The sequence below is a fragment of the Anas platyrhynchos genome, chromosome 2 (genome assembly GCF_047663525.1).
Source record: "Anas platyrhynchos isolate ZD024472 breed Pekin duck chromosome 2, IASCAAS_PekinDuck_T2T, whole genome shotgun sequence".
In the NCBI taxonomy this organism is placed as follows: domain Eukaryota; kingdom Metazoa; phylum Chordata; class Aves; order Anseriformes; family Anatidae; genus Anas; species Anas platyrhynchos.
In genome coordinates, this window is record NC_092588.1 from 75,576,579 (window position 1) to 75,590,055 (window position 13,477).

General features: G+C 38.1%; 2 protein-coding genes and 1 long non-coding RNA gene across 3 annotated transcripts in view; 2 read left to right on the top strand and 1 right to left on the bottom strand.

The window, feature by feature from the left end:
* Positions 1 to 217, top strand: part of ANKRD33B (ankyrin repeat domain 33B) — a 62,387-nt gene extending 62,170 nt beyond the window's left edge. The window contains exon 6 of the transcript XR_011807712.1: positions 97 to 217. The gene's annotated coding sequence lies outside the window, so the exon portion shown is untranslated. The remainder of the gene's footprint in view (positions 1 to 96) is intronic.
* DAP (death associated protein) overlaps positions 1 to 13,477 on the bottom strand; it is a 46,542-nt gene that overhangs the window by 4,907 nt on the left and 28,158 nt on the right. The window lies entirely within an intron of this gene.
* On the top strand, positions 10,316 to 13,457 carry LOC119715871 (uncharacterized). Its single transcript, XR_005263315.2, has 2 exons — positions 10,316 to 10,616; positions 13,092 to 13,457. It is a non-coding gene; the product is annotated as an uncharacterized lncRNA (long non-coding RNA).

Below are 13,477 nucleotides of genomic sequence, written 5' to 3' on the forward strand. Positions count from 1 at the left end.
ATATTTATCTACTCTATTACACAGGAGAACTATGTCCACAATAAAACAAATGTTAAAAAACATAAAGCAAACTCTGCTCCACTTTCTGATTTGCAGACTTCCATTCACATCAATAGGAACAGACTCAACAGTAGAATTCAACTCACACTTGGTCAACACAAGGAATCAGATTCCCTGGACCACTGCTCTACTGAACTGACAACCTCTACAAGAAGACCGAACTGCAGACAGGCAAGCACATATGGTGGTGTACATTGCCATAGCATCTACATTTCATATGCTCAGCAACTTTGGTGGCATATGGTAAAACCATACACCCGCGTGGCAGTCTGCAACAGGATCAAGAGCAGCAGCTTCACAAAATCTCTGTAATAGAAAGCTTGTAAAGATTTTTGGTATGATGCTATGCGAAGTTAAGGCACACTATGATACCTTGATATAATGGTCTAATAAATATCACCTGAGCCCTGATTAAGTCATGGTATTGCTAGAGTCTCCAGATGTTTAAGAAAACTCACCAACCCTAGAAATTTTAAAAAGTGATAAAGAGTAGAAGGATTAGAAAAAGGGGGAAAAAAAGTTTTGCTTTATAATAGTTCCATTTAAGAGTACCAGTGATACTTCCTGCAATGAGAAAGAGTATTTTGTTAGCTGAATTAGCACCTCTTCAATCTAATTTTCTGTCAGTATAAACTAATATCAAGCAAAGATCAACAGCAAAGTACTTTCATTTTACCCTGATTGTACTGAGCCAATTAGTACATTACAGTCTGGATAAGATATCTTGTATGGCGACCAACAAACTCAAAGAAATAACTCTGAGAAAACACAGATGTACTGTGGTGGCTGACAGCTCCATTCATAAACTAACACCACGACAGTATAAAGGAAATGAATGGCAAAAACAGAAAAAAGACATAGCAAGTTCTTTAATTACACATGGGATCTGGCTTTAATCATACTCAATGCAATATCAAACAAATTGCTGTTTCCCTATTAACGATATTAGACTGAGAAATTCAAATCCGATTGATTTTTTTCTTATATTCTTACTATGACCTTTGAGTGTTCACTATGCTTGGGTGATGCATGAAATTCAAATCAACATTTCCTGAAAAGAGCCTATATTTGCTGAACGTGCTACAGCTTGTCTAACCACCACCATGCCATACTTCTTGCTTTAAAAACAAATTGAATGTTTCATTGTTTTGGCCAAAACTGAAAACCAGAAGGAACCTCTAGCATAATGGTTGTTTTAAATTGAGCTTTTCCCACTGTATATTTTAAGTCTTCTCAGAATTTCTGGTATCCTGTTTAGGAATGTAATGCTGTTAATATTCAAGGAGCCTGAGCTCACAAGTGCTAAGTTCCCTGGGTACACAACAAAGTTGGACAGAGATAGAATATACAGTACGTTTCTGTACTTATTTTTCATTTAGTTGTCTGTTCTTTTGTCTCAGGAATTAGGCTGAAGGTCATATAGGGATCATTTTCATAAAAAGCTATGCTAAAAGCCAGTCAGAATTCTACATTTCAGGTAGTAACACAGATGTAGTTGACATCTCCCTGTAGAGATGAAAAGAAATCAGTAATACCATTTTCCTGGTAAGAACTATATCCTTTGTACATGAAGAATGTACCTTGAACTCTATCATGAAATAATGTATTTAGCCTTGTTTGTGTACAGCTCGTTCTGGGACTGTCATTAGTGGCACTATCTTAAGAATAAGAGAGTAATCAGGACTCACAGGTGTGGTAGTCACCAGAATGCCTTATGCCAACTTGCCTAAAGTTAACGCAGAACATTTTAGGATGGCACAGAACACAAGGGGAACAACCTACATGGAAACCAGAGATGTAAAAACCTACCTACATCCAGCCGTACTTGGAAAGGATTTGACATCAATTTTCACCCTTGTTTGCCCTCCTTGTGGATTTTTGATTGAACTCCTCTTGCTTTGTGCTAGATTTCCAGCCAATGGGAACTAATGAGAATGCTTACCTGACTTCCAGCTCAAGCACTTCTACTCTCCGTCCAAAAGGCCTTTCGTTGTTTTTTCTTTTTTTCCTCAGAAAACCCTGCATTAATTTCTGGCTGACCTGAGCAACTGCACTCAATAAATGCCGCAATGAAGCTTCACCTCTGTAGTTAACTGATTACAAAAGCCAACAAGTGAACACTTCACTCCAGTGGAAGTAACACCAGCCGACCACTGAGCTCATTTACATACGTTAATTATTCTTTAGCAGGGAAAAAGACAGAAGGCTGGCCAGAAACGTGAATGATTGAATGCACCTGTATCCTTATGATTCTATGTTAGAGCCATCGTCTTTTTCCTAATTTCTACTAGATCACATTGTCCCAGAAAAAAATCTTTAAAACTTTAATATTATCAATTATCTCAGATGATCTATTGAACCAGAATCAGCCCAGAGCATCTATAATCATACACCTATACTAATGAGGAATTCAACTGATCAGAGAAAGACCTGGATAATCACTCACTGAATTTATTGTGAAGAAGATCATCTGCAAAAAGATTTCTCTCATTAAAAATGAAATTAAAGTATGAATCAAATCTCCACTGCCAGACTCTCAAACCATTGGCTTTGTCAGATACAGATTAGCTGCCAGGCCCGTAATTTCATAATCACACTCCAGGACATCTAGTGCAGTTGTGGTATTCCAACATCACTTGCTATCCTTCCAAAGAGCTTACCAAAAATAGACATAAAACTAGAGACTATGCATAGGCTATTATTGCTACATTTGTAAAACATTGTCAAGTGCTTTAAATTCTATTGGTGTTTTATGTAAAGCACAACCTACATTTCTACTATTTTGTAAGCCGTGGTGGTTGCTTTGAGGATATACTTAATCTGATGAAAATTGGTTTGACAGATGTTGTTTTGAAGATGCAGCATTCCTTTGTTTAGGCATCAGTAAGCAAGAAAGCAAAAAAAAATTACTTTCTTACAAGAATTGGACTTGTTTACAAATATATGTTTTAAAGCTATTTAATGCACACATTTGTTTATCATTAAATGATAGCCTTAGCTGATGTTGTGTAGGAATACAACAGTGTATTTTCCCAGACTGCTATTGTGTGTCAATATTTTCAGAGCGAACACTTGTTTTATTATAACAGAGGAAGAGAACGCATCTGTCAAGATTTCAGTGCTCAAAGAACTTACCCTGATTTTACATGTGCAACGCTGCTAAGAACGGCACCTGTTTAACTTCCAAATCTCCACTAGATTCATTTATCCTGATTGTATTCACATAAAATAAAGATTTCCATTATTTCATAATACTTAGCTTAAATAAGGTCTTTATCTGACATTGCAAGTAAATGGAATACTTGAAAAGATCATTAACTAGATGAAATGAGGCATTAATAATACTAAAATCTTACGTCTTCACCTCAGAGGGATTGGTTGAGCTCAAGTCTGACAGAAATATTGTAAAGACAAACACAAAGGCATTACTGTGGAATCTCCTACAGCCCACGGAAAACATGCAGAGGTGGTTATTTATCCCATTCCGTTTGAAATATAGAAACTGAACTAATCAGTTTTCCAAGTAAATAGTGATTGTTATAGTCATTAACTGAATCTGTGCAGTGTATGCACACACACACACAGGCTACGTACATATACAGACTACACAACTTTTTAAGAGTGGTCCAAAGCACAGGAAGGAGCCCAGCCTCTGCCCTGTTTGCAGCACCTGGATTGCCTAGCACCGTGTTACTTGACAGGGTGGATCTGATGCCAGTTTCCAGTGGCTGGTTGAGTGGCAGTCCTGATCTGGATAAAAGATGGTAAGCATTACTCAAAGCATGATTCAGAATAAAAGACTGCATTTAGAGATGACTAACTAGGAAATAGAACCATGGATCAAAGCTAGCACTCAATAATCACTGGCAATTGGAAAAATGAAAACACACTAAAACAAATAAAGAACAGGAAAAAGCAATGGTAAACATAGTACCTCACAATATATGTTGTATAAAATATTGTATTCAGTCCAGGAACACCATAACAAAAGAATCAGAGCAGAAATAAAGATGGAAAAAATAACCAAGAGGGCATGCAGAACCTTCTACGTGAGTAAAGAGCTAAGACCTATTTGCGCTCTGTATACGCAAGGCTGGAGAATATTGTTCCCATTTATCTTCTTTATAGTATACATAGAAAATAACACTTGCAGAAAGTAAAAGACATGCATTTAAAACTTGTAATAGCAGACACCTTTAAAATACCAGAGAATTAAATGCAGAACCTCCTGAAAATAAAGCAACATTAAGACCAAGAGTTTAAGGAGATTCAAAGCCAGAATTAGACATTTATACAGCTTTAACACATTCACATCAGTATAGAAACACGAAAAAGTTGTAAAAATGCTGGTATTCTGGGTCTCAAGTTAACCTTGAAATTACAAGGTCTACAAAAAGACACCCGCACAGAGGTTAAACTTTGATATTTCATTATCTTCTCCATCTTCGATTAGATATCACAGGAGATTATTTTCCTGATACATCTGATTCATCCAGAATTCATCTCAGTACAGTAGATCAGGGTATAAGCACAGACTCAGGACTCCCAGTATGGAAATATTTAAACAGGCTAGCCTGCTTTCAAAAGGATAGAACTGAACACATGCCAGTCCTTTGCTAGGCTAGAATTACTTATTTTTTTTCAAAATAGGTACAAAACCAGTAATTGCTTTAAAACTACATTAAATTGCATTATCTTCTAAACGTGTGTAGCTCATATTTGTCTTTTCCTCTTTGTGGGAAATAATTATTTGTCCTCTTACCAGTCATCATCATCTGCTGTTAGAGGGACCTGGCAAACAGACGCATGAAATAACGCCATGACATGTTTTTCAGAGACTTAGAAACCACAGATGATGTCAAAATTTTTAACTATCAAAAAGCGATGGTGAATTTTTTGTGTTTCCTTGCCTCTCTCAAGCCACCCAGTGGCATGCACTGACCTGTAGCTGGCCTCCCTGACTATGGAGCATGAGGGAGCAATGCCAGAGACCTGCTGCCGACTGGAGAGGCACCAACACTGCTGGGCAAAGGCAGCATGCAGACAGCACCTCGCCCCTTGAACACCCCAAAACAGCAAGGACTTGAAAAGGGAGAATAACCTTCTACTGACCAGCTTGCCCTCTATTTCTTTGCTCATTTTCCAAGTAAACACACCATGCACTCTCTTAAACAAGTTGCTTAGGCAAGCAAAGTGAAAAACATTAAGTAGTATGTTCAATCACCCCTTGATCCCCCAACTGTTCCCTAATTAGAGCAAGTTTTATACCTTGTGCCTACCAAAACAGTCGCTCTATGAACAAAAAGTCCTCAAAATACTCTAGTCAGAAATCCAACTTCAGTCAACAAAACTTCTGACTTTAATCTCGCCCTTGGCTTTCTAGAATTAAAACCATTTTGGCAAGTTGTTCAAACCATCCAGCTTAATCTTCAAGGTTACTTGGAAATTCATATATTCTGGTTATGAAACATTAAAGCTAACTATTCTTAGTTTAATTCCTTTTTAAAGATGTCCAGATACTACTTTCTAGCGGTGCTTATTTGAATTTACGTGGTTGCTTTTAATTTTGGCATTGTCTGCAAAAATAAATTCTGAGATGATTAAAAACACACTGAGATGATTAAAAGCACATTTCTCAGCAATAGAGAAAGACTAACAAGCACACTGCTCATCAGCTTGCCTGAAATACTTTCCAATTGGCTGTAATGCATTTAGGTTATTAATTTTCTGGACAGAAAAGTAATAATTAGCCTGACTGACTACCAGAGGGAAATATGCTAGTTGATTGCGCAGGGACGTACAGTATCTGATATTCCATGTTAATTTATCCTGTTGAGGTCATTTATTTATCTGCCATAACTTTCAAACCTTTAAGATCACCCACAGGATGGCACTGTTGAACCTCTGAGTTTTCTGTACAGTACGTATACACCCTTGAAGAAATCCAGGTGCTGTGGCAGATACTAAAACAAGTAAAAGCAATGCTTCCTCTTGATGAACTGAAGTGTGTGATATATATATGTGTGTGCTCATATATATTTATATATATGGATACTCAGGCATACACATACATGCACATACAGCCACACCCTACTTTTCGAGAACAATTCTCTTGTCCCCACGTGTTTAGTTTCTGTCCCAATATATCCCATGAGCTAGGTTCCACTCTGCTCAGCCCTTTTCTTCCTTAAAGCTTGCATTTGTCTGCATAGGAAGAGCCTAAAGCCCTAGCAGGACATTGTAATGACTATCTGCTTGGCTATTCATACACAAGCAAATTGTGTGTCCTGATCTTTTAATGAGATGGTAAATCACTGGCCATTACATTTGATAGCAACTGATTGACATTCATTGTTCTTACAATCACCATCAACTTGCCACAGCATATGGCCTGATTAATCTCACCAGATCAATCTCATTCATCTTTGGTTTTAGTGCATGTTTTAGCCATGGAGAGAATTATTTGAGAAAGAGAGATCGCTATCCACAATCTCTCATCTACATTGTTGTTCAAGCTATAAAGAGAATAAATTTCTTTCTTGCCTTCTTCCGATCACAGAACAAAGACTTAAGTATTTCACCTTTTCTATAGGCTCAGAGGATTTAGAAACAGTCCACAGTTGGTTTGTATTTCAGGGTTCAACCTCGTCTAACTGCAGCATTAGCCCACATAGCATTTGTAGCCCCTTAAAAAGAAAAATGAGAGCTACGAAAACTGACATAAAGCAAGTAATAATTAAATGCTGATAACTCAAAGGAAACTCTAAAATAAGGAATTAAGAAGGGCAGACTTCAAGCATTTGTGAAATGGATGGCCAGCGAAGACCCATGGTGCTAAGGGAAGAGAGGACCAAGTTTTTCACTCTAGTCACACAGTTAAGTGCATTTCAGAATCTGTTCCCATGATGGTAACACGCTTTCACAATGAGAATATGACAACTATGGGCCTGCACTACATCATCTCAGCATCAGAGATACATTATTCAGTTGCAGCACTGTTGCAGGTCCTCCAACATCTGTAGCAGATGGAAGATGGAGTAGAATTTGAAAAATGCCATTGACACTGCACTAGGAATACGTGATGTGAGTGCGACGAAGGGGATGCAGAAGTTAGAAGCTAATAAGAAGGCTGAAGGCTTCTCACTCCTGTCCTGGTGAATTTGTTCATCGCAGAGACACGCAGCAGTGGCCCAGAACGTCCCAATCACAGCTGTTAGAAGCCATACCTCACCCTCGCCTTCACACGCCTCAAGCCATTAACTAATGCAGCAGACGTGCACATTTCACTCTATCGCTTTCAACAATTGCATTATCTTTCCTTATTACTCCAAACGACACTCTAGACACAGAGAGACACGTATGCATATTCATGTATGTAAATACTACACCATCTCCCACATCCACAGCACTATTACAAGAAGCCTCCTTAACCCAATTGTGCACTACACATGCGGCGCAGTTTCCGTGCTGCAGTAGCGCTTTACTGTTGCATGAGTCTCTCCAGTGCCAACACAGACAAAAATCAGCTTTTTTGTTACTCCTGTGGATATTCACAGCTCCCCCTGCAGCAGAAGAGATCATGACAAAATTCTTGCCCATTTCAAAATGCCACACCTGGGAAGGCTCCAAGCACAACCAAGGGTGCTTTGGAAGGTTATGTCTTGCACTGTAAGATCCCAGGCTGAAGATTGTGCAAGTCGCCTGGCCAGGAACATGCTTTAGTTCAAACCTTTCCAACATTGTTGACACAATCCTCCTTACCATCCAGTGGCAAGTGCAATTTCAAGAGGAATGAATCTTGTCATAGGAATGAGACCAGCAAATCTTAGAACAAAAACATCCTCTTAATTCAGATGCAGGAAGCAAAGGAATCATGCTTTCTGTATTCTTGTATTTAGAGCTCATAAAGAAGCAACAGAAGACAGAGTTTAAAAAATGTTTTCAATTTAACAGCTTATTTCTAATAGTAAAAAGCAAGCAACAAAAAAAAAAACTAGTCACTAATGAACTTAGCCCAGCTAGGTTTTTAATACGACAGAAGGCACAGAACAAAGCTCTCAAAAAAGAGATTCAGTTTCTCAAAGTTCACTTAAAAAAATATGCAATTTGTTTAATATGCTATTTAAACGAATATATTTAATTTATTTGCTATTTAATTGCTATATGCTATTTGTTTAAGTGAACTTTGAGAAACTGAATTTCTCCACAGAGAAAACAACCTCCACTGACCTGCCAGGAAGCAACCACTTAATTCCTCTGCTACCATTGCTACCCCCATGCTGCTGATCTGTGGTGCTAGGACAGCCAGAATCTTCCTTTTTCATCTAGAAGCATCCAGCCACCTGAACAGTCAGAACAGATGGTTTCTTCCGTTCTTATTTATCTTAAGGGTTTAATCCAGAAGGTCAACATTTGATATTACTAAAATCAACTGCAGAACTTCCACTAATGTCAATGGGACTGGAACTTCATACTGAGGAAACACACACAAAATGACCCTGAAGAAATCAATAGCAATGGGATTTAAAGCATTACAGTCTGAGGATTTCAAGAGGAGTTCTTGGATGTTAAACTTTCACTCGCTGTGAAACAAATGTCCAGATTTTTAAGTGATAATAAAATCTGTGGCAATTCAAATGGATAACGGATCAATGTGCTGTTAAATCTGAATACAGTTCTGTAATAGTACACATTCATTTAAATGGGATGTAGGAGTCTTCAAGCAACTAAAAACCCCTGAATGTCAATACCTCTAGCGATTTTTCTGTTAATTTAACAAAAACAACTGCTAATTTTCTAGTTCGGTCTGTTAGATCTGTCACATCCTGGTACATTTGTTTGAATGGCATGTATTAATATCAGCTACAGAGCTTCTGTTCCTTAATCAAGTGTTATAGCACCTGCAAGAGGGCAGCTAACCGCTTGGCTACATTGGTTTCTACCATTCATTATCAAACACTTAGTAGAACATGTTTAGATTGCACCTTTCTCTGTGACATGTACATAGCTCTGCTTCTTCGCTTTGCTTTTAGAGGACAAACAGATCGGTCTGAGGAATTAAAACAAGCATCTAGAGTCTCAGCTGAATTTAAATTCATTAAACAGCAGTAATACTGTTGGTACTTCATACCAGTCGTTTGCAATAGTATTTTACACTGGTCGTTTCCATGCAGATGACAACAGAAATAAAAAGACTGTAAAAATGACTCATTTTATCGTATCCACTACCTGGTGGCGCATTTCTTGCTAGAGCGCTGTCTGAAGTTATGTTTCTGTAATTGTAGCTATGGGGTGTCCTCAGCAAGAACACGGCTTCTCCAAAACATCTGCATAGTGGTAGTACCTCTGGCTACTGTCTGGATATTATTAAAAGAGACAACATAATAACGGGAGTTGACTTAATATGTTATCAACTTCCTTACCTTTGAAATCAGGGACAACAGACATAAGTAAAGCACATTTATTTTAAAAATAAATTGCACCTAAGCATCAATCTAAGTTAAATTAGAAAAAAAAAAAATAATCAGAAGAACCCTTGATTCTCCTGTACACTTCAAAGAGCCATTTCTATCATCCTGTGTGTACCTGGACATACAAACATTTTAATTAATAATTTCCTATTGAGATAGGACATAGCTTTTCTAGAAATCCATCAACATCTAAAGGTGGAGAACTCTACCAATTCGGTAGGTCATTTTTACTCTGCAGATGTCAACAGAGCAATGGAATCCCAGTAAATCACTGAAAATTAATGGATATGATGCCAGAATGAGATTTTCAAACAATTAAAAAAAATGGAAATAGCAATTACTGCAGTAAATGCACCTTCCATCACACACACACAGCCAGGTGTGCGCATTTGTAACACTATAGTGCAGGACAGTTCATAAAGTAGTGTGACTGATGGCTTATTCTTTCCAATGTTCACATTTTGAAGAAATATTTTGTAAATATGAGACATTTCAATTGAAAAAAAAAATATATATCCTTTTGTTTGTTTTTCAGTTCATGCTTCTATAACATTTCCTTACGTCCCTTCCCACTACTAAGACTCTCCAGGCTGCTGGGACTTACAGCATTACTGCATAATGCTGACTATTTTAAGAATTCAGTACAAAACAGCTCCGTTTAGATTTAACTACAAAAGCAAGTGGTTAGAGGGAGCTCAACATCTGCAGGAGCAGGAACCAAGAGGAAATTTTTAATGGTACTTTTTGGTAGAGGGTACAAGGAAGGCAATGATCCCATCCTCTATTCCCTCAACCTCTAGCTGCCTCTGTCTCTTAGCTCCCAAAGACTAGCTCTCAAATCAATAGCTTTCTGTTTGTTTTTAATGGTAACACATTAACTGTGCACAATGGCAAGTTAATCATCAAATCGTTTATTTTCAGAGGAGTGAGGACTACGGGTAACACTGCTCCAAACCTGCTGCTTTCCTAAAACACACCTCTAACTTACAGCACAATCACTTCACATGTAAATAAGAAGATTGGGAATTTGTAGCAACCAAATTTTGCTGCAGTCTGGAGCATAAGATGATGCACTGCCTGATTCAGGTAAACTCTTCTGAATTCATGTGATCTTAGAAATAGCTCAAAACCTCTGCAATATGTGGTCTGTGGCCACATATTCTCGGTCTTGTAGTGATTCCCTTCCATATGGCAGGTGCAAATCAAGTGGTGAGGCAGGACTCTGCCCCCAGAAACATGCTGGGGTCCAGTGAAAATTAAGTCTCTGATGGAGGATTAAAAAAACAGTCAGGGGAAGTACTACAGGTTTTTGGTCAAAACATGATAGTTATGTTTATGAACCCAAAGAACAAAAAGCCGTAACAACTCCGGACACTTGTTTTTGTATTTTGTACTGCTTGTTTTTGTATTCATTTATAATCCTCCTTTCACATTCTTTCCTGAGATTGTTTTATAAACTGATACATATAAACCTTCAACCAGCAAAAAAAAGTTTGCAGCTTTTTCATACCAAATACCTACCCATTCATTTTGAGTTTTATCACCACTAAGAAAGCAAAAAGACCAGCTGTAAAGAGAACACCTTTAATTTATCAAAAGGCCAAACCATTTTCTAATTTTCATCCTCTATCTTTATGGCAAAATTTTGTATTAACCAGTGTGGCATTCCTATTATGAACCTGCATGTTCAGAAGAGAAGACAGACCTCTTGTGTATACTCGCTCTGAATTCTTGCTGCTATGACATTAAAATTGACAGAAGGGTATTGGGCTCCTGTCATATTTATTTAAAATCTTTATAGAGAAGAAGTCCGTCGAGACATACCCTAGGCACCCAGATGACAGCAATGCTATTGCTGCAACATAATGGCCAGCTGCAAAGTGAAGTTTAATTTCTTTTTTGTCTATCAGAGGGATCTTGTCTAGATACTTCCAGTCGCAATGAAGGAAATTTCCACAAATTTTACAGCAGCAATTCTTGCACGTTGCTGTACATATCAAGGGAAGTAGAAAGTAAAAGAGTGTAAAGGAACTTCAAGCAATAAAAGAATTCTTTTTTATGAAGTTCTGCTACATTTACGAAGCAGCAACATTTCCCAGTGCAACACATATATACTAGCACAAACCACTGTTCAGAGAAATCACAAAGGAAGCACGCTACTCGTGCTGTGGGTAGAAGTAAGAAGAGAGGGCCCATTCTTCCCAAGGAACAGATAGCTCAATTTTTGCTTGTTATTTTTTAAATAAGAGGCATGTAAGTACAGAACAGTAAACTGTAGGGGCAAAAAGAGGGAAAGGATGGGGAAAAGGATTTGCTAAAACATGGTGGAAGGTTAAGTTCCTGTGACAGGCCTAAATAACAGGGCAGTAAGAGATATCAAGAGAAGCACTACTTGTTACGAGAACTAGGGCTGAAACCTGCAGGCTCAGATGTGCTTCCATTAAAAAATAACCAGGGAGGCAGTTAACAGGCAGGTATTGCAGAGCTCAGTTCATTGCAACAGGATCACTGAAGTACAGCAAGAGGACTGGTGAGTTCTCCAACAGGGCACTGAAAATCCTGAACATCAGAAGCGAGAACTAACATCCTCGTGAGATACAATTAAACCGCCTTGAAACTACAATTAGAGCAAGGCAACAATTAATCTGCCCTACCTCCAGATTGGTAGTGAAGATCTCTTACAAGGATAATGGAGGACTGAAGCAAAAAGCAGATTCGTTCAAATAACAAAAGCTGTTAATAGGGATGCAGGAAGGGAAGCCAACCACTACCTCACAGCCAGGCATACATAGCCCAGTAAATATCCAGCACAGTATACCTCTTTATACAAGGAAATAAACACATGCTCAATGCTATCTGCCAGAAGTCTGAAAGTTCAACCTACCTTTAGCCTCAGTCATTTGGAAAATACAGCCTTATGCTGCAAGTTAAACAACCACATTTCTTTACTTACTGCAAAAGCACTATGGCCTTAAAAAATACACAGCTTTGATACATTCTGATCCTTCATTTTATATTCACAACACACTTTTAAACACAAATCTACAAAAACTCTCTGGCTGTTCTATATATCCAAAGTTGGTTGCTTGAACTCCTGCAAATTTCAGCATCAAACTTCTCATGGCTTCAGGCACCTGATAGGAGCAACAAACTACAGGGAACACTGATAAACTGAAAAGACACCTCAGCTTCTGATCTTTCTGCTAAAACGGTATTAAATTTGTTAACTTTTGTTAACCTTTCTAAATGCAAATCCTGCCTAATCAAAGCCACTTCGAATTATTAGCCATAAATGTACCTTGTTTTGTAGATAATACAAATAGTAGAGAAAGATTATGAAAATACATTGCAAAAATGCCATTGATTTGTCCATGAAAACCTTTGTTGTAGATATTGAAGGGTATCATTAAAGGGCATATTGCCATGGGCTTACTGCCTGGTCCAAACAAACAAACAAACAAAAAAAACCCTCAGCTACAACCTTATTAAGCGTACAAAGGGAGTAAACAAAGTTTTTGTGCACTTTCTTCCCCCTTTTCCATGTGTTTCCCCCTCAAACAGGTATTTTATTCATGTCACACGAAGAAGTGATCCAAGTGTTTTGTAGTCCATGCAGGGACGACGAGAACTCTCATTCTGCCAAAAGAGAGCACCAAAAGATGCATTTGCAAATAGGAAGCCAGCAAGTGTCAACAGCAGGCAATCACCCAGCCTTGGAATCTGTTCTGTTCTGGCACAGCGCGATCACGATGCGTGACATGAAGGATATTCCCAGCCTGTGCTAAAGGGGGAGCGAGCTGTGATCATTATCAGAAGTAAAAGAAGTCATGCTGATTTGCATCTGCATTTGCTTTGCAAAGCTTCACGTAATAGTAGGGTGCCAAGGCAGAATGGAAACTCTACATTAAATTCTACATGAAAACATTAGTTGGACCCATTCATTATTA